Below are 21,112 nucleotides of genomic sequence, written 5' to 3'. Positions count from 1 at the left end.
AAAGATATGGAATTTGTTGTGTAGGGATAATGTGTTGGCAGATATTGTACATGCTTTTAACTAAGGTTCCTATAGAAACAACATGCATGGTCATATCATCTGGGCTTTAAAAACAATATTTTGAAAAGGTCAGTGAATAGTGGTTTTATTTTCAACTTTTGCATTAGTGGTATATGGTTCAGCTGCAAACTGTTTATAATGGATTGACAATGTGGTGTCATTTTCTAAAAAAACCAATGGAGAAATCTGATATATTTGTCACCTTCTAACAATATAATTACACACACTGCCACATAAATATATCTACAGTTATTACAGGACTTACTTACAGGTCTTTTTAGGTGTAAACACCATAAAAGTGCAAAATAGTAAACACTTAAACATATTTGACAGAGGTACTTGTGCCCATGAGCACAAGAAAGTGCTATTTATGCCTTGCACCAATTGCCTGGTACAGCCTGCCCAATGCCCAAAGTACAGTCTGTGGGACACAAAGGAACCCTGGTTTTAACACCTGCTTTGAGGAGATGGGTTGTGCCCCCATAAGCAACTGACTTGCACCTATTTAATTGCACCCTAATGCAATATTGAAACCATATGCATTGGCACACCACAAAAACACATGGGAAACACTAATATCACACATGCATTCAATTTATAGTGTTTTTACCATCTTTTGCATGTTACAGAGCATACTATTTGGAATTCACAAAATTGAGAGTGCCTTTGTAACTGAGAATCCAATAGATATAAATATCTTTCTCCAAACTGCATAACTACCTGCATATCTATATCACAGTCCTATAAATGTTCCACTCTGTATGATGCTACAGTGGTATAGAGATACTCCTTTATAATAGCATTGCAGACTTATTATGTTAAAGTGGCCATACATGGGCAGATCTGCTCCTTTGGAGAGATCACCAAACAAGCGGATCTTGCCCTGGTATGCCCAGCTTGAGTGGGCAATATCAGGCTGATATAACGATTGGATCACAATGCTGTGAATGCAGGTGGTCCACACTGACAATACGCACTATATGGTCCTCCACCTGTTGGGATTTTTAAACCTGCCTGATCGACATCTGAACCATTTTCGGTCGATGAAGCTCATTGGAGGGCCCCACCTTAAGTTAGAGGCCAGAAAAGGACATCTGTATTTGTAGAGCAATTATAAGTATATGTCTTCACATTTGTTTAAACTATTTTATGAGGTGTAATTGTTATTTAATATGGATATATAATATAGTGTCATGAACAACCACTTTTTCAGAGTTAACCTCTGTAACTGGCCAGCTCACTAATTGGCATTATAAATGACAGAAGATAAGTATTTTTATTTTAAAGGAGAAACAAACCCTTAATAAAAAATCCCTACCCCCCCTACCCTACATAGACCCCTCCCCCAGCCTAGCTGCCCCCCCAGGCAAATGCCCCTAACTCTTTACTTACCCCTTTGTGCAGATTCTATCCAGCGGAGTTCACTGGTGCCATCTTCAGCCACTTCAGTAATCTTTGGAATAAAAATGCCGAAGAGGCAATTTTCGTGAGTTATGGCACATGCGCAGTTGTCACGAATCAGAAAATTGCGCATGCGCCGCTTCGCCGGTCTCATTCCAAAGATTACTGAAGGGGCTGAAGTTGGCTACGCTGGACAGAATCTGCACTGAGGGTTGATTAAAGAGTTAGGGGCATTTTCCCGGGGGGGGAGGGGTCTATGTAGGGTAGGGGGGTAGGGTTTTTTTTATTAAGGGTTTGTTTCTCCTTTAAGGTCTTGTGTGACTGTTGCAAAGTTTGTTTTACTTGTACAAAACTTTCCAGTTAGGATTTTTTAATAGGTTGACTATAGCTGGGCTATGTTGGAATAAAGGGCTTATTGAGCTGTCTGCTCTAAATGCATGGAACTTTTCAGGCAAAATGGGAGAGCTGGAGTTTATCACATATACAGATATCATTGGTATTACTGACGGGATGAAACATGTGGCTGGGATGTAACTTTAGGTGAATGTAACATTTTTTATAAGGAACAGATAAAATAAAAAAAAGATGAATGCATTTGTTATTATGTAGAACCATATTTAGAACTTTGAACATCTCATTTTGAAATGATCTAACTATGGTAAGGTCATTACTGTGGTTTAAGAACTAGCTTGGAAAGGTGTTATTTTGGATATTAAAATAACCAGCAATGCTGCATTTATCTTCATGTATCTTGTATGGAAGATGAATAGAGATGATATCATGCTCGCCTGAGATTATGTTGCATAGACAGTTGTATAACAAGGAGTAACAAGGACCCTTTACTTTAGACATGGAAATTCTAGCAGGGTAAGGCATCTCTGCAGTATATTAACTGGGAAAAATAACAAGATAAATGGAATGTCTACAACATGTTACCCACCAAGTATAGACCTCTATAAAGTACCCATAAAAGAAAAGACAAAGCAAAGAAAAAACTATGTGTATTAATAACAGTTTACATTGACATTGGTAAGAATAAAACATGTATTTAAATATTCAGGTTAACTGCGATACAAGAAGTCAATTCATGCATGCACAAATTAAAATTGAAAATTGAGTAGTTGAGAAGAGTAAAGCAAATCACAAATTATTTTTTTATATTTTAATAGTAAAAAATGAAGCAGAAGGGTGTGGGTGTAATAGTTAAATTGATTGACGGAAACAGTGTTGTGGTGTTTATACAAATGGCCTGAAGATGTCACTGTGCTCAAGACTTATACTGTGCATACTTTCTATACAGCTTGTGGTGTTAGAGTTGCTTACTGTTGTGTAATGGCTGCATGAGCCTGCTAATAAAGCACTGTTATACTCTACTCATCCTCAGCTACCCAAAACATAACAAGTGTGTAGCCTGTTTTTCTCTTCTGTTAACATTAATGAGGAGCTATATAATGATGGCTTCACTTTTAATAGACCTAATTCTGTCATTTTCTCATAAGGTGCCCCAAGCATATACATAATGCACGTAACCAATCTACTGTTGATGTTTTTAAAGGAGAACTAATGCTTAACTAATGAAGTAGGGTAGAAATGGGGCTAGACATATTGCCAGTTTCCCAGCTGCCCCAAGTCATGTGACTTGTGCTCTTATAAACTTCAGTCACTCTTTACTACTGTACTGCAAGTTGGAGTGATCGTGTCCCCCCCAGCAGCCTAACAACAGAACAATGGGAAGGTAACGAGATAGCAGCTCCCTAACACAAGATAACAGCTGCCTGGTAGATCTAAGAACAGCACTGCTTCACATTCAGTTACATTGAGTAGAAAAATCAACAGCCTGCCAGAAAGCAGTTCCATTCTAAAGTGCTGGCTCTTTCTGAAAGCACATTACCAGGCAAAATGACCTGAGATGGCTGCCTACACACCAATATTACAACTTGAAAAAATACACTTGCTGGTTCAGGAATTACATTTTATATTGTAGAATGAATTATTTGCAGTGTAAACAGTGGCATTTAAAAATAAAAAATATAACATAAAAATCATGACAGAATCCCTTTAATAATCAGTCCTGTAGCATCATCTTATATTTTAGGCCAACCTCATTTTCTGCTTGATAATTTACGATAACCCCTAAATTTAACTTCTGAACAGCTGCTCAGAGCCCATTGAGCATGTGAGTGTCGCAGACACTTTCCAAGATTCAAAAAATCCAAAGATTCTCATAACCATGCCATATATTAGGCACTCCTGCACTTTGACCATTTATCAGGCACATTAATATTGCCATCACATGTTTAATGAAAAAGGCAGTTATCTTGGTGGCATAAGGACATACTGTATATTCAATAAATATGGTGGCATCCAGAGAACTGCCTCCCTTCTTGATGCAGCAGAAGTCAGGTATGGAACATTTTGTAGATGACAGATAAGTCATAAAGATAAACTATAAATTATTTGAAATAAAATATAAAAAAGGAGGCCACCCAGCCTTTTGTGTATCAGGATGTTCCCTGGATGAGGTCAAAGAGAATTTAGTATATACTTTTAGGTCACATAAATTTATAGATGAAGGCATCACTCATTTTTTCCTGGACAAATCCATTCATTAATGCCATTGATTTTGACTTGTCAACAGTATTTTAAGCATCATTTGAAGCCTTAAAGCTTTTGTAACATCAGTTAGTCAGGTTGGAATGAGCACATCTCTACAATGGGAGCAGATGACCCCTCACCTCTTCTAATTATTACAATGCTGTCCCAATAATTTATACAGGTATGGGATCTGTTATCTGGAAACCCATTATCCAAAAAGCTCCGAATTATGGAAAGGCTTTCACCCTTATACTCAATTTATCCAAATAATCCAAACTATTAAAAATTTTTTTTTTTCTCTGTAATAATAAAACATTACCTTGTACTTAAACCGAACTAAGATATAATTAAATCTTATTGGAGAAAAAACAATCCTATTGGGTTTAATTATTGTTTAAATTATGTTTAGTAGACTTACTGTAAGTATTCTCAATTACAGTTTTAAATGACAGAAAGACCTGTTATCCAGAAAACCCCAGTTCCCAAGCATTCTGGATAACAGGTATAATAAAACATAACCCATCGTACTTATTTCCACAACAGAAAAGTATATATATATATATATATATATATATATATATATATATATATATATATATATATATATATATATATATATATATATATATACTTCATAGAATGGGCGGCTTCTGAACATCATATATATATATATATATATATATATATATATATATATATATTTATATATATATATATATATATATATATATATATACACACAGTTGTGTCCTGCTTGTCTTTTGACCCCATTATTGCAGACATATGTGAGCAGTGCCTTAACTATAGAGGAAGCTGTCCCCATGGTCTATAGGAGACCTCCAAAGATTTTTTTGCAGGGGGGCCTGTTTGTGAGCTACTTTAAACATAATTGTAAAGATTTTACAGCTTAGAACTAATGCTAAATATTCAATAATTACTGTTTTACTGTATTTGTGAGAGTAAACTGAGAGTAGTATAGTATTTTGTGTGTTAGTATTTTTAGTATTTATTTGTAAGGAGAAATTAATGGACTAAAATAAATTGTGGCTGAAGGCTTTACAGCATCATTCACCATCCTAAAGCTATCTATGATATAGGGAATTTAATTTCAGACCATGGACTTCTGCACTCCGGACATTCCTTGGCTAAAATAATAGAAGGCAACATACAGTATAACTCTCCAGCGATTACTCAGTTATAACAATGTCTGGCGAATTCTTACACAAACTTATTGGTCATAACAAGAGTGACAGGTTTGTAAATCACAACTGCTCTGGTCAAACTGGAATACATCAATTGCATCAAATATTACTCCCCAAATAATTGTAATGTTAGATACTGGTTGACCGTTTGGAACTACATATATATATATATATTAATTTTTGGTGAACAAGGCAGGGCAAAATATCACTTGACAGGAAGTGGAAATGCCTTACATTTTTTGACCAGAGCCAAGTATAAATGCCACCCCTAAAAATATCGCTTGGAACGTCGATGTTAATGCACGCTAACAACCTTGCTTCAAGTTTATTTTTGAACCAGGACAGTGTGTGAGGTAATTTGAGACCATTTGGGAAGTGATTCCTTTTCTTTTATGTTTTCTGTCTACAAGTTTGATTGCAGCAATATCCAACCTACTTTGGACAAGTATTGGTATCAAACATTTCCTAAATGTGTCGGTTGTTCTTTCTCAGTGAATAGAGTGTTCCAGCACAGACATAAAATATATTTACTAAAAGCACCTGTTTCACCATCATCCATTCAGGCAGTGGTTTGTGCTGTGCTGCATGTTTGTTTACTTGTCTCCTGTACGTAGATTAACTTCCCCTTGGTGATAATCACACCAGGGAACATTTCCTAACTAGCTGCATGACTTCATAGTTATGATATAGAGCAAACAATCTACGTCTAAAAAAAGCATGGAGAATTTTTAGACAAATCATTGTTTTGCCTTTTCTTTTGACTTCACAGTAAATGTAAATCTTAAATGAAAAGGAGTCCGGGGGCTGACCCACAAAATGAAAGTATAATACTGGTATAGGATGCATTATCCAGAAACCTGTTATTCAGAAAGCTTCAAACTATGGGATGGCCTATAGACTTTATTTTAATGAAATAATTTAATTTTTAAAACCCGATTTGCATTTTCTCTGTTATAATGAAACAGTACCTTGTATGTGATTCCAACTAAGATATAATTAATCCTTAAAGGATAATTAAACCTTTAAAGTAAGTGAATGTAAAATTGATGAGGGCGCTATTCTAAGAACTTTTGCAGTGTACATTCATTAGTTATGTTTTTAAATTCCAAGATATTAAGGGATACATGTACTTTTAATATGAATGAATTGTGTAACAACAGCACCACCTGCTGGTCATTTTCTTACCAGTCTGACCACCAAGTAGTCTAGGAAGTTGTCAGGAGAAAGAAAAAGGCCTGGTGTGATGTACTTCTGGTTAAGAAAGATTTGAGAAAGGTTTCTAATTTTTCTTATCCAGAAAACCCTAGGTTCCAAGCATTCTGGATAACAGGTCCCATACCTGTACTAATTGAAAATGGCAAATGTGCAATCGACCATGTTAATGTCAGTGTTCAAACATTATGTATTCCAGAAAAGTTTGCCCAACTTTTCAGACCACCTACCATAACAGAGTGAAGAAATTCCATTTAGAACCTGCAGTCGATGCCTAGCAAAAGAACAGATGGAAATACAAATACAAGGAAATACTGAAAGAGAGCATGTTTCCGTCTAGAACGGATGGAAGCTTGCCTCTTAGGACAAAGACCCCAATATAAAAGGGCTCTGCAACCACAGTAGTGGTCACGCAAAATTGTATGCAGGTATATTGCAGGTATTGACATCTTTTTAGACCGATTCTGCTTAAAAATGCTCCAAGTGCCTGGTCCTACCCAAGCAGTCTAAATGCATGAGTGCACCTATTGACTAAGGATAACCTTGGAGCTCCCGGCTCCGCTGAAGGATTTTCTAATTCAGCCCCTAATTTTGCCTTTTGTTTTAAAAATAAAAATATCATAGAGAACATTATTTCAGGTTGAGATTTGTTTCTCAGTAAAATTGGTGAAGGGCTTGAATATTTTTGTAAGAACCTGAATACTATTTTGTTTGTTGTCTTTATTTTGGGAATACTATTGCCTGGAATCAGATGGATACAGAAAGTTAAGTTGTGTTTATTCATTGTGCCCTTTGAAACTGCCATATAGGTTGAAGAGGTGGAAAATGTTAGCCAGTTACATTTTGCAGGGATAGTAAGTAAGTATAGTAAGTAACTAAACCCATATACCAGGGAAAAAAACATTGCAATCCTTTTAGGGTAGTGGCAGACAAGGCTACTGGGGGAGATTAGTCACCCAGCGACAAATAGTCTCTTCTTTCGGGTGACTAATCTCCTGTAAATGCCTTCCCGTCGGCTAGAATGTAAATTGCCGGTGAGATGGTATTAGGAACGATTCGTTTCTGAAGTTGCCCAAAGTTGCCTCACAAGGAAACTTCGAGCGACTTTGGAAAGCCGGAGCAATCTGAGTGCCATCTCGCTGGTGATTTACATTCTAGCCGGCGGGAAGGCATTTAGAGGAGATTAGTCGGCCAAGAAGATTCGATTTGTCGCTGGGTGACTAATCTGCCCCAGTAGTCTCGTCTGTCACTACCCTAAAAGAATTGCAATGTTTTTTTCCCTGGTATATGGGCTTTAGTTACTTACTATACTCACTATCTAGGCAAACTGTACCTGGCTAACTTTTTCCACCTCTTCAACCTATCTACCCTTAAGTAAATGTTTTTGGATGTTCACATCTGTGCCACATTTTTATATGAACCAGAAATCACAGAGACAAATTAAAAAGCAGCTTCCTTTATGGGCATGAAATGAGATTCAGATTTTACAGAAATCAGCTGTGGCAAAAATATTGAAATGCCTTTTAGTTGTTTTTCCTTTACCGAATTTTATTCTCTGTGAAAAAAAGTGACACAGCTTAATTCCTTGGGATGCCGTTGGGCATATTTATAATCACAAAACAAAATTCCTCAGATCATTTAGACATCAAGCTAGGATTCAACTATACTGAAATTGCAGATTACAGCCCTGTTCATAAGAGTGCTCATATACGGTACATAGAACATTTCCCTTTTATGTCATTTTAACACATTTATAATTAAAAGTGTGTTTGTGAATATGTCTCTAAACAAAAAGAATAAATGCATGTGTAGGACATACTCAAAACCGAATTTGCAGCAGACTACGTAAAACCTTGACAAGCAAATTGCACAGCACTGTAGCAATTGCTTTTCATATCAACAAAAATAATAATCAACAGTAAACAGAAAAATTGGAATAGTTTGTTCCATGGTAAAGAAACCCATGTGCTTCCTGTAGTACATAACAGTGAGATGACTTCAGTACTCAGAAAACTAGAAAATACTTGTCAGATTTGGGGAACAAAGCAAGCATAAAAGATGTTCCAGGGTGGTGCAAAATAAGTGCTCTGATTGGCCATTTGGTAGTCTCTTTGTGGACTGGGAGCTCCAAGAGAATCTGTACAGGGTTTTTATGCAAACATAACTTGCCTCCAAATCAAAAATTCACTTTGAGGCCACTGGGAGCAACAGCCAAGGGGTTAGAACATTTTTGAATACTTTTGCATACATGCATACATTGCATACAAATATACAAACAAAGTACAAAGCAATCAATAACTAATACAAGAGGTAAAGAGCTTTAAACGTTTTAATTCAAAAGTCACTGAAATAAATTTAAAAAAAAAAACAGTTACAAAAACATGTAATTTTAAACTGTGCATGGTGTGCTAAAAGAAAATATTTAGGTGATATGCCCTTTGAAATACACGTCTTGGGTGGCTTTTATCATAAAGAACTGTGTTTATTTAAAATAGTGTAGAATTCTGTGAATTCAGTTTTAAAATGCAAATACAAAACATCAGCATAAGCAATGATATACTTTCATGCAGAAAGAAATACATATATTGGTACCCAAATTAATTTTATGAAATCTGGGCTGTCCAGTTTAACAGAACTGGTTATCCAGAATGCTGGGGACATGGGGGTTTCCAGATAAGGATTATTTCAGTAATGTGGATCACCATACTAAGTCTGTTAAATATCATTTAAACATTAAACAAACCCAGCAAATATTTTTATAGTAAGGATTAATTATGTCTTAGTTAGGATCAAGTACAAAGTATTGTTTTATTATTACAGAGAAAAAAGGAAATCATTTAAACAAAAAAGTTTTGCTTTAATGTAGACTATGGGAGATGGCCTTACAGTAATTGAGTTTTCTGGATAACAGGTTTCCGGATAATGGATCCCAATATAAAGCATAAAATATGGGTGTGATAGCCTGTTTCCCATCCCATGTTTTCAGCTACCATTGGGTGCCTGTGTGCTGACCAAGGTTAAGTTATACCTCTTTGCTCAGTTTTGCATAGAAACTGTAGCCAAGTATGCTAGCACTCTATTATCCCAATTTTACCGCATTCCGGACACCTGCCAGACATTCTCTGAATACTGAATGCATAGCTGGCTGATGTTATGGGTTCTTTATTCCTTGCAAAATCTTCCCAACCTATTATTCTAGGTTGTTATTATAATATTTAAAAATGGGGCAGCTGGCTGTTTCTAGCAATGCAATGAGTCTCATTTACATGGTGCACAAAAAGACATACATACACAAAATGCAGCGCATATATTTATGCCTATATATGTCAGCATATGAGAGGGAAGTCTAGAGCCTTTTGCATCATACACTAGGTGCAATAGAGCTCTATACTTACTGCCTGTCAAATATATAAAGTTCAAGACTCCCATGTGCCAGTACAACCAAGATTTTGTTCTTTATGCAAAAATTTGTAATCTGATGCACAGTGGCGGATTATAGAAATGTGAGGCCTCTAAATACACTTTCCACAGCCCTCCCTTGCATGTACCAGTGATGTCACTTGTGCATGACATCACTGACCCCGCATAGAGAGCTCGGATGCATGCTTGGATTTACGCACACCCTGTTTTATGAACAAGCCTTGTCTGCCTTCTTCTCCCAGGTGGACCTGACCAAGCCCAGTGCAAATAAAAATAAATATGAAAACAGAAATAATAATTAAAAAAAAACTGGATGGGCCCTTAGCCTAGGTAAGCCTATGCATCAATCCGCCCCTGCTGATGCAATGTACAGAGTTCAAATGGCAGACGTAGCACCATGGAAACACCAGTACCCGCAAACAAATCTTCTGAGGGGCCCTACGCATGGCTATCCCTACCTAGTTCCCCAACTGCCCGCAACCCACTCTGAGTCTCCTGCCCACCTTTTCCCCACCTCAGGTATGAGAGTGACTGGGGAGGGAGGCAATCTTTTTAGTCCCCTGTTCCTTGGGCCTCACCCCTCTGGGTCTTCCTCTATAGTTATGCCACTGGTTGTATTGCACTTAAAGGTTTAAAATATATAATTTCCTAAATAGGTTTATTAAAACATATTTTGTTGTACAAAAAAAAAAACCAATGCATTTTCACTGAAATCTATGGAGCAAAATATATTATTCCTGGATGGTGTACAACACAATTTTCATAAATTTTTTTCTTCCTTATGTGCCCAAATGTATGGCTTCTTCTAGCCCTAGATGTAACATTTTAGGGAAGGTTATTCATCTTGAAACAGAAAGTCTTTTTCTTATGCAAATTATATCATTTTAAATAATTTCTGTGATAATCCATGAGATTCTAAAAATGTAATAACACACCTGGATAGAATTTACATAAACAAGTGCAACGGAATATTTAGGCAATGTGTTTCTTGTTTATTTATTAGTCTAGGCTTAGAGAAGGCCCTATGGGAAATCTTTATCCATGGTAAAGTATTTAATAAGCTGCCCTCAATATTACAAAGAAATCTGCTTACTGTTTAAAAAAAATGAAAAGAAGGAAAAACAGCTGCATAATAGTGGCGAAGAAAGAGCTTAACACGTAGCTGACACCCCTGCCCCTAATCATGTAACGGCAGGCGTCACTGCGATGTGTTAAGCTTTTTCCCCCCAGGTTTGTATGAACTTTACTCTGTTTTGGTTCTCTAAATCTTATTGTACCTTATGATAATCTTGCAGAAAACAGTGCACATGCAATTACATATTTGTGCAAGATGATGATATGCCTATCATTCAGACAGTATTTTGTACTTTTCTGTGTATCTGTTAGGGAGAATTCAACTATGGAGAATTTCATTATTGTAAGTTATATTGGCTGTCAGCAAGGTAGAGGTCAAAGTTACTAACCACGAAACATAGGTTAATGCATTCATTTATCTTAGTAAACACAAACTGGATAATATAAAAATGTAAGATCAAAGTTGTAAGTGAGATAGTTGAGGACCGTTTCATATCCTATCACTCAGAGATTAGTTACAGAACAACACTGGAATCTTTTATGAGCAGAAGTACCATGCCACCAGTATGCCTTGCATAGACAATTTAATTCCATATATGACATTTGGTCTCCTTGAATTATCTGTTAAGGGGAACAAATTACTACTATTACCGATAACTTCCAATTTTTGTAATAATATGTCTCTTCCTCCAGTTAGTTTCAATGTATACTTTCTGCTTTTGCCTCTTCAGAGTTTCAATGCATTTTGGTATGAGAAGCAATTATAGGCATTTCTCACTTAAAGGAGAAGGAAAGGTCCTCAAAAGAAGCCTAGCATGTATTTGCTTCTATTGTGTACACATGGGCTTCTGTATCAGACTTCTTGTTTTCAGCTTCAACCTCAAGGGCTTGGGCTTGAGCATGCTCAGTTTGCTCCTCTCTCCCTCTTCCTCCTCCCCTCCCTGCTGTAATCTGAGCTCAGAACTGTGAGTGAGCAGGGAAATACTCAGGCAGGAAGTGATCTCACGCCAATTTGGAGAAACCGCACACCTCACAAACCCAAGCAGAGTTTCCTGGTGCTCGGTGGTAGGGGAATCGGCAACCGCCCAGCCAAGGTACAGTGAAGGATCACCGGCACACAGGAGTTTAGTTAGCAGGGCAAGCCCTTGCAATTTTATTAATGCAGTGCAACGTTCCGGGGCACGCCTCTTTGTCAAGCATGCTTGACAAGGGGCGTGCCCCGAAACGTTGCACTGCATTAATAAAATTGCAAGGGCTTGCCCTGCTAACTAAACTCCTGTGTGCCGGTGATCCTTCTACGTACCTAGGAAGTGATCTCACACCAAATGGCCGCTGCTATCCTAAACAAACAGATAGAGCTTTTAGAGTTGTTTACTCAGGTATGGTTAAGCATTTTACAGAATAAATATAGAGTTCTAGCTTGTACTATTGTGATTAATCTATTGGTAATAAACTGCCTCGATAAGTTTCCTTCTCCTTTAAGTAAATGGGAGCTGCAGTAGGAGGTGTGATGCATCTCAGCCAGCTAATAGGTACCCATAGCTCATAAAGCTGAACTAAACAGACCTCTCAGGCAGCAATGTTAAAAACGTAAATTAACCTTTTTAAAATATGAATAATTGATCTATATCAGGGGTCCCCAACCCTATTTACCCAAGAGACACATTCAAATATGTTAGCTGGGCTATATGTCTGTTCAGTGCCACAGAATGGTGTTTTGAATGGTTAACAGTCCCTTCAGCAGATGACACATGTGCGGTACATTATGCGTACTGCATATGTGTCAATTGTGACCCTCAGCTCCCCTAACAGACTTACATTTAAATGTCAAGCAGGGTTTAATTTCTTCAAAGTAATTTTTTATATATACTGTAGGTACCCAAGGGCCAGCATCCTAAAGCAAGGCAGAACTTCTGATTTTTGTCAGACTGTCAAATAGGAATAGCCCTATGAAAACCAAAAATACTGTCCATGTGAATACTGAGATATTAGACATTTTTTCAGGCATTAGTAAACATGTGCTATGACCACAACATCCAGTTTAATCGCTTGCAGAACAGCCGTTTGTAATAAGAGATCTAATTCCCAAAGTGCCTGGTCACCCCCCAGGTTTCCTTCTGTGTAAGTTGTTCTTTTCTTAGGCTAATGTATAAGCATGTGTGGTAGGATGGGTGGCCTAGTTATTTTATTGTATATGGCTGCCATCCATTTAAAATATGATATACCACAATATAATTTGGGGGTTTGAGTGGGAAAAGTAGCTTCTTTTATTTATTCCCTTAGATACAAATCAAATCCTTCTATTTGTATAGTTTTATTTATTAGCTAAGGTTACTATATTGCTTGCCTTGCATATTTCCCTAAAATACACATCGATGTATGTTTTCTGTAGTATATATATATATATATATATATATGGGAGCCGTTTGGAGAGGGTCCGGTCCTGTAAGGGATCACTTAATACATTAATTTAAGATGGATGCAGGTGAGCCGATTGTAGAGATCGCAGAGTCTTCCTCGTATATGAACATGTTTGTTTCAACACACTAACTGTTTGCTCTAGAGACGGATCATGGATCTCACAGTACCTAGGTTACTTGGACCCTTGCAATGAACCTTGAAATATGGGTTATACACATTGATTACCTAAAGTCTTAGAGTATTTTTGCACAATATGAACTTGAATTTTGATTTATAGAGTTTTTTATATATGAATTAATACATGTATGTTTTATCACGGTATGCAGTTCACGTAAATGTATGTTTATTTTTATTGATCCTCAAATTTATTATTTTTATATATAAGTGTATTTAGTCCTTATATTTACTCACATAGTAATGGGATTTATTTATGGGCACCTGTATATTACTATTTGAATGAACTTTATTATTTATTTAAATCTACAATATCACCGCATTAGTCGGATTTATGTATGGAAATTTATGTCCTACTTTATCACTGGGAAGTAACACAAGGGTTAGTACTGAGGGGGTTAAAGCCAAATTACAAATATAAGTATACTTGACACTGATAGTGATCGTGACACGGGCGGTTATGGGAGGTCCCTAGGGGAATAGTAGATAATATAGACAATAAAGATTACATCACTATGGGAAGATAATACTGTCCAAAATAAGGGGGTGAGGAGAGCAAGCCCCTGGGATTATAATACCGCTATTTATAGACCGACTGAAGAGAAGGCAAATTTAGTGCATTGGGCTTTCTATTGAGCGTGTTACAAGTGAAATGTGACCATGGATAATAGTTACATCCTCAAAGATTTTGCAACATAGTAACCCTTAAAACCATTGTAAAAAGTAATTTCAACTTGGGATATAGATATGGGTTACATTGTGTTTTGTTTTTAACCTGTTTTAAACTTTACCTATGAGTTGTTGGGCCAAATGAATTACGGAAGTGATAATGATAATATATTAATACATCAATGGTATAATATGTATATAGTGGTATTTCACATATGAACATTAATTATCTCGTTATGTTAATCATGACATGACATCATCATTGTAGTTTCCCGCCAATTTATGTATATAATGCTTTCCTGTATGTGACCAATACACTTTGAGAAAGGCCTCGGAGGAGGCCGAAACGTTAGGCTGTAAGCTTTGCAATAAAAACTTTTTTTACGCATAAGACCTGTGAGTGCGGATCCTTTGGATTTCTGTGGATAATATTTTTGATACTGCACCCAGGCATATGAACTTTTTATTCGAGAGTGCTGGCTTTCTATGGTGCTATACATACATATATATATATATATATATATATATATATATATATATATATATATATATACATATATATATATATATATATATATACAGTATACTTAATACATTAATTATATATATATAATACATTATTATAGTATATATATATATATATAGTATATATATATATATATATATATATATATAGTGCACAAAAGAACCGCACACACAGGTCTTTGTAGTGAAGAAAATAGTTTGCTTTATTGCGACGTATATATATATATACTATACTATACTACTATACTATACTATAACAACCAAGGGAAAGTTGTGCTCACCACTATTTTTTAAAACCATTAGGCGAGGGTGCAATGACAAATACAAGAATCCTTGGAATCACCTGACTATAGCTAGTAAGTTGCAGGTAAAACTTAGTCCCTTTGTAAAATGTATAATGAAGCAATAGAATTCTTAAATGAATCAGATAAAATTGAGCATAGGACTGGCCAGATATGGGATGACTTAGACGTAGTTGGCCAGCTTAAAAATATTGCAATATATGGACAAACAATCCCTATTTTGTTTAAAGGGTAAGGCATTTTTCAGCAGCACTATGCACAAAATGTCTCTGTCTTAAATATATTGATAATGGGCTGAGTGCAGAGGACTCTAAGTATAGCACTTGACAGGTCTTAAACTGTCGAGCGATATACTTATTTGCTGTTACGTTGAACTGTTATTAGCGCCCAGGCTGTTGATTTTTTAAGCAGAGTGCTCCTTTCTGGACATTAACATATATTATATATATATATATATATATATATATATATATATATATATATATGTATATATATATATATATGTATATATATATATATATATATATATATATATATATATATATATATATATATATATATATATATATATATATATATATATATATATATATGGGGGTATTGTGGGTATTTGCTCAAATGGCAGAGATTTCTTCAAGGTAACTTCAAGTGGCTGTGTACCTGTGTTGTATTCACAGCAGGTTGTTTCCCAAAATAGGGCACTTTATATAATTCCATGCAGCATATGCAAACAAACAAATGGAAGTTAATTTCTTGGAAATCAGAAAAGATCGGTTCAGTGGCAGTCTGAATATTTTTGCTTTTTTCAAAGTGACCCAGCCAGTATCAATCTGGTAAATCTGGTAAATTAAAATATTTAACTCAGTTTCTTTTACTCTCTCTCTTGTTTCTCCTTAATGCTATCACAGTGTCCTAGTTTAAAGGGGTGGTTGGCCTTTGAGTTAACGTTTAGTATGTTATAGAATAGCTATTTCTAAGCAACTTTTCAATTGCCCTTTATTTTTTATTTTTAAAATTTTTTTAATTATTTACCTTCTTCTCCTATCTCTGTCCAGCTTTTAAATGGAGGCCACTGATTCCATTTAAAAAAATAAATGCTCTGTAAGGTTACACATGTATGGTTATGGCTACTTTATTACTAATCTTTGTATTCAGTCATCTCATATTCATATTCCAGACTCTTATTCAAATCAGTGCATGGTTGCTAGGGTAATTTGGGCACTAGCGACCAGATTTCAGAACTTGAAAACTGGAGAGCTACTGATTAAAAAGCTAAATAACCAGCAACGTAACTAGAGGGGGGCGGTCCCTGCCGCAGGACGCGCAGCCAGGCCCCCCTCTGTACGCCCGTAACCGGCGTAATTAGTGGCGCGCAAGCTGCCGGAGGGGCCCTGAGGGGGTACGGGCCCTGGCCCAATCGCACCCCACTGCAGATAACTAAAAAACCACAAATAATTAAAAAGGAAAAACAATTGCAAATTGTCTCAGAATATCTCTCTCTACATCATACTAAAAATGCATTTAAAGGTGAACAACCCCTTTAATAGTCTACACCAAGCTCCACTCCCATATCCCATAGGTGGCAACTACTCAGACCAAACACCTACTGACTTTTCTGTTCAGAGTGAACAAAGCCCATGTTGTTCTGACCAAATGCTCTGCCCTATATAGTATTCTGGGAGAGATTTACCTATCCTCCATGTTTTTTCCAGTTACTGTTGAAATACACAACTAGTATAAGGTATATTCACCCTTTCAATAAGGTGACACAAGAATGTTTTGTTTATTCATATTTATGACATGTTTGCTTCTTCTGCTGCACTACTTTTACAAGTATCTGCAAACCATTCCCTGAGATAAAACAAGTGCAAAGTTAATGCTGGGTCACCTGTCAGGCCAACTACAAACTATTCTGTCTGTATCCAGGCCAACATGTCACCAACTTGTCGATATTATATTTTGTATTAAAGCTGACAAAGGAGATTTGATCTACATTTTCTAATACAAGAAATCGTTTTGTTGTGAACTTAGTATGTGAAATGTGAGAAGGTTTCTCTATAATTGTACTTTTCCCTGCAGGAATTAGGGTTTGAACTCTTGCTATGGTTAATGAGGCAAACTGGGTTGGCTTTAAAATATTCCTCACCACAAGACTTCCTCTAGTTTGATGGGAGCAGTAAATGTCAATGTTTTGCAAAGTTTCTGTAATGTGATAACAGGACTACTGTAGCTGCTGTATGTTCATCTGAGATTAGTCCCGCTTAAGCCTCTCACTGCTCTGGTCTCCAAAAGACCTTAGAGTCTCATTAGAAACATTTAACATTTAATATATTTTAAATCATTATTCCAAGCAGATGGTAAACCCAGCCAGACACAACTGGCAATGACCTAACTTCCCCAGTTACAGAAGAAAAAAATTATGTGTAAGGTCACTTAAACACACAAAAACAGACGTATTGATAGATTAACTTTTGTGGGTGTCTCCTTTAAAGTCTCTGCATGTATTTTGATTGTTCAATAGGTGGGTGCTAGGTAATTTTATAGGTATATATGACCTGTTATCCAGAATGCTTGGGACCTGGGGTTTTCAGTATATGAGTTCTTTCAGTAATTTGCATCTCCATAGCTTAAGTCTACTAAAAAATCCTTTAAACATTAATTAAACCCAATAAGATTGTTTTGCCTCTAATAAGGATTAATTATATCTGAGATGGGATCAAGTACAATGTTCTGTTTTATTATTACAGAACAGAAAAAGGATATCGTTTTTAAAAATTTGAATTGTTTGATGATTAAAATGGAGTCTATGGAAGACGGCCATCCCATAATTTGGAGCTTTTCTGAATAGCTGGTTTCCAAATACTGGATCCCATACCTGGACTGCTATAAAATGCAGGCTACATAGCTCCTCTGTAATCAGTCCCAATACAAGCTGTCTGTTCAGCTATGTGATATGCAGCTGGACTTACTGTATACTAATGAGAATTTTCAAGGTTTCAGTTCTCAAATGAATGATATGGTAACTCTGGGAGGAAGTGTGAAAATGTTGATGGTTTGCTGCATGGGGCATGGGCCATAGATTTAAATTCCTTCTGTAAAGGCTTCTGAGAATAACAACTAGGCTAACATTTTGTACAGTTATGCTAAAAATTGTAATGCATTATTTCCATTAAAGAAACACCATAAATGAAAATAATACATTTGTCTTGACATGCTATTGATTGATTTCTAGTATGTATACAAATATTTTCTCTTAAGCCAACATCCCTGTTTTTTAACTTTGTTTGTTATCAGCTCTGCTGATGAGTTCCACCATTTTTTATCTTCTTGTCTAAATAAAGCCAAGCCTAGTTTGTTCATTGGAGCCTCAGATAGTACATACAGATGCAGCCACTTTGGTTTGTCTGTTTGACACAGAATAACTAAACACAGATATCCCATTTATCTCATTTAACACAGAAAACTGTGTCACAACATCCCATCTAATTAAAGCATTCACCATTGTGAACAATGGTGCTTTGGTATGCTAATGAAAAGGTTAAATGCATTAAATGAGTTAAGATGACTTTAGATAACCCAGTTTCTTCAATTAACCCTGAGTCATGACGCATTTAACTCACAAATCCAAGTGGCTTCATCTGTATTAGTGAACCACCCTGAAAAGTCCTACCAGAATTCTTTTTTGTATTAGCATTTTCAAAAACGAATGCCGTGGTTTTAAAAGAAAATGAAAGCGATAAATGAAAAGTTGTAGCCCTGGAGCAGCCCGCTGAGAAAAATCTGTGTTTTAAAGTGATGGTTGGTGGGCACCATCTCAAGTGCCATTTGTTCTCCTGCCATTGATTCCACTGAAGCCATTTAATTGGCTTTAACTGTACATGCGCAGTAGTGGTGATCACTTGAAGGAGAAAATTAATCTGTGATCGAGATGGCACCCACCAACCCTGCTAGTCTGCTATTTGTTGACAGGTAACAGAGAGCTATTATAAGAGAACTACCCTATCCTGACTACACCTCATTCAATGGAGTCCTTGTTCCCCAACTTCACCATGGGTCTTCACCAAGGGTCTAGCCTCTACCTCACAGTCACCCTGACACCATCCTTGCTAATTCCTATGGATTACTACACTTGTCTAAGAAGCTAATTTACTATATAAAGTATGTCCAGATCATCCATAAATCCATAAATTTAAAGATAAAATCTAATCTCCATCTATTTCTTCCTAAATAAAAGAATATAGCCTTGAAGACAAATATAAAACTATTTATTTTAGCGGTGCTGAAATGTACAGTGCAAGGGGTATCTAGAAACATATCTAGAACTGCTTTATACCCTGAGACTGGAAGACATCTAACATCTCATATTTTTTAATTTCTCTCTGTCTATGCACCTGGAACATTGAAGTTTTTTTTTGAAGGCACTCTCTATTTAGTTGCTCTATAGGGAACTACAGATATAAAATATGACTGTAGACTGCTACTTTTGACTGTTCTTATGCTAATTTATTCTGCACATTTTAATGTATGTCTAGGCACTGTCCACATTTGACATCACAACTAATTGAGAGAGGTTCTTCACATACAATAATTAAAAGAGCCTACTCTTTTGCTATTAACACTACCAGGACAAAATAATTTTTATTGGCACATTTGGCAATCAATGACCACTTATCAATACAATCCTAAAAAGACATTGGCACATCTTCCAAGCTGATCCAATATTATACTCTGTGGTTGGCCCTCAACCTTTGACATGTTGTTGTCATTAACACGGGGGCTCTAGGACTGAACAGGAGATTGGGACGATGTGGTCAAGTGACTGACATTGATAATGCATTGTTCCCATAGGCCGATATGTATTTCTCCCTGTCTGTGTGGTTTTAAATAGATGAACCAGACCAAGAAGACTCTTCGCCTTTGACAAAGCAAGTGTGAGAGTGAAAAGTGCTTCAGGCGCAAACTAGGTTTTATCACGGTTAGGCAGGGCATCGGAACTCATGCTAAAATTGTGGGCATTTACCAAGTCTCCGTCCAGGAAGGCTATTCAGGTGGTGGGGTGGCGTATGAGAAAGGGAGGGTAGCGAAAAAAGCCACAGCCTAACAATATATTTTTTGGTGGTGAATTTGTTCTGTCCCATTTCTAAGCCGTTGTAGATGAGGCATATGATATCCCCACAACCCTGACAATATAGTGATCTATTAGGGGAGTCCAGACCCATGTCTAGTCATTTGATCTGAATTATTTTTAGTGGACATACTGGGTTTTGTTTTAATTTTTTCAATAACGATTATATTTGATTTCACACTGGTTAGTCAGTGCTAAGGAATGGTATAGTGCAATTTCTATGGGTCATGCTTTCCCCTATTTTGTACAAAATATGTTACATTGACCCTGCACACCATTCATCTCCGTTTTGTGGAAGGTGCTCCCCACTTTACATTTTTATTTCATTCACTGCCCATATAGATTGAGCTACCAGTAATTATGCACTGAGCATAACATGATATACAGCTAAAATATCGTCTTTGGATTTTAAAGTCCAGGGATTCGGGATATAAATTATCTAGGATATAAATTATGTCTGGGTCACATGTGCAACTGTTTTCCCAAATTACTCTCATTAGATTACAGCCTATGATATTCATACAGCAACAAAAATGAAAGTACTATTTTTATTAAATATGTTTGTGGGTTCTGTATATACAGTTAATAAAATTAAATCAGAAATATAAACTAAAATGTTGCTGGTTCGTTCACTGTATTACTAAACTACAATCTGAGAGTGAATATGTTATAAGGGTGTCTTTTCTGGAAGAGACATTTATGCTGCAAAAATATTTACCATGTGAAAAATGGCATTTGTTAAATTAATACCAGATATTCCCATATTCCTAATGTACCAAAGTACCTGCAGATGTTTAGTGCCTACATCCTTGTGGAATAAAGTATTTACATAAAGCAGTTACAAGAACCTAGAGACAGAATCCTCATAATTCCTGGCTAGACAGAATATCCACTTTACCAGACAGGCCAGAACAATGACTTATTCAAACCAA

This window comes from Xenopus laevis, chromosome 7L, assembly GCF_017654675.1.
Source record: "Xenopus laevis strain J_2021 chromosome 7L, Xenopus_laevis_v10.1, whole genome shotgun sequence".
Lineage (NCBI taxonomy): Eukaryota > Metazoa > Chordata > Amphibia > Anura > Pipidae > Xenopus > Xenopus laevis.
This window is presented reverse-complemented; position numbering follows the sequence as displayed.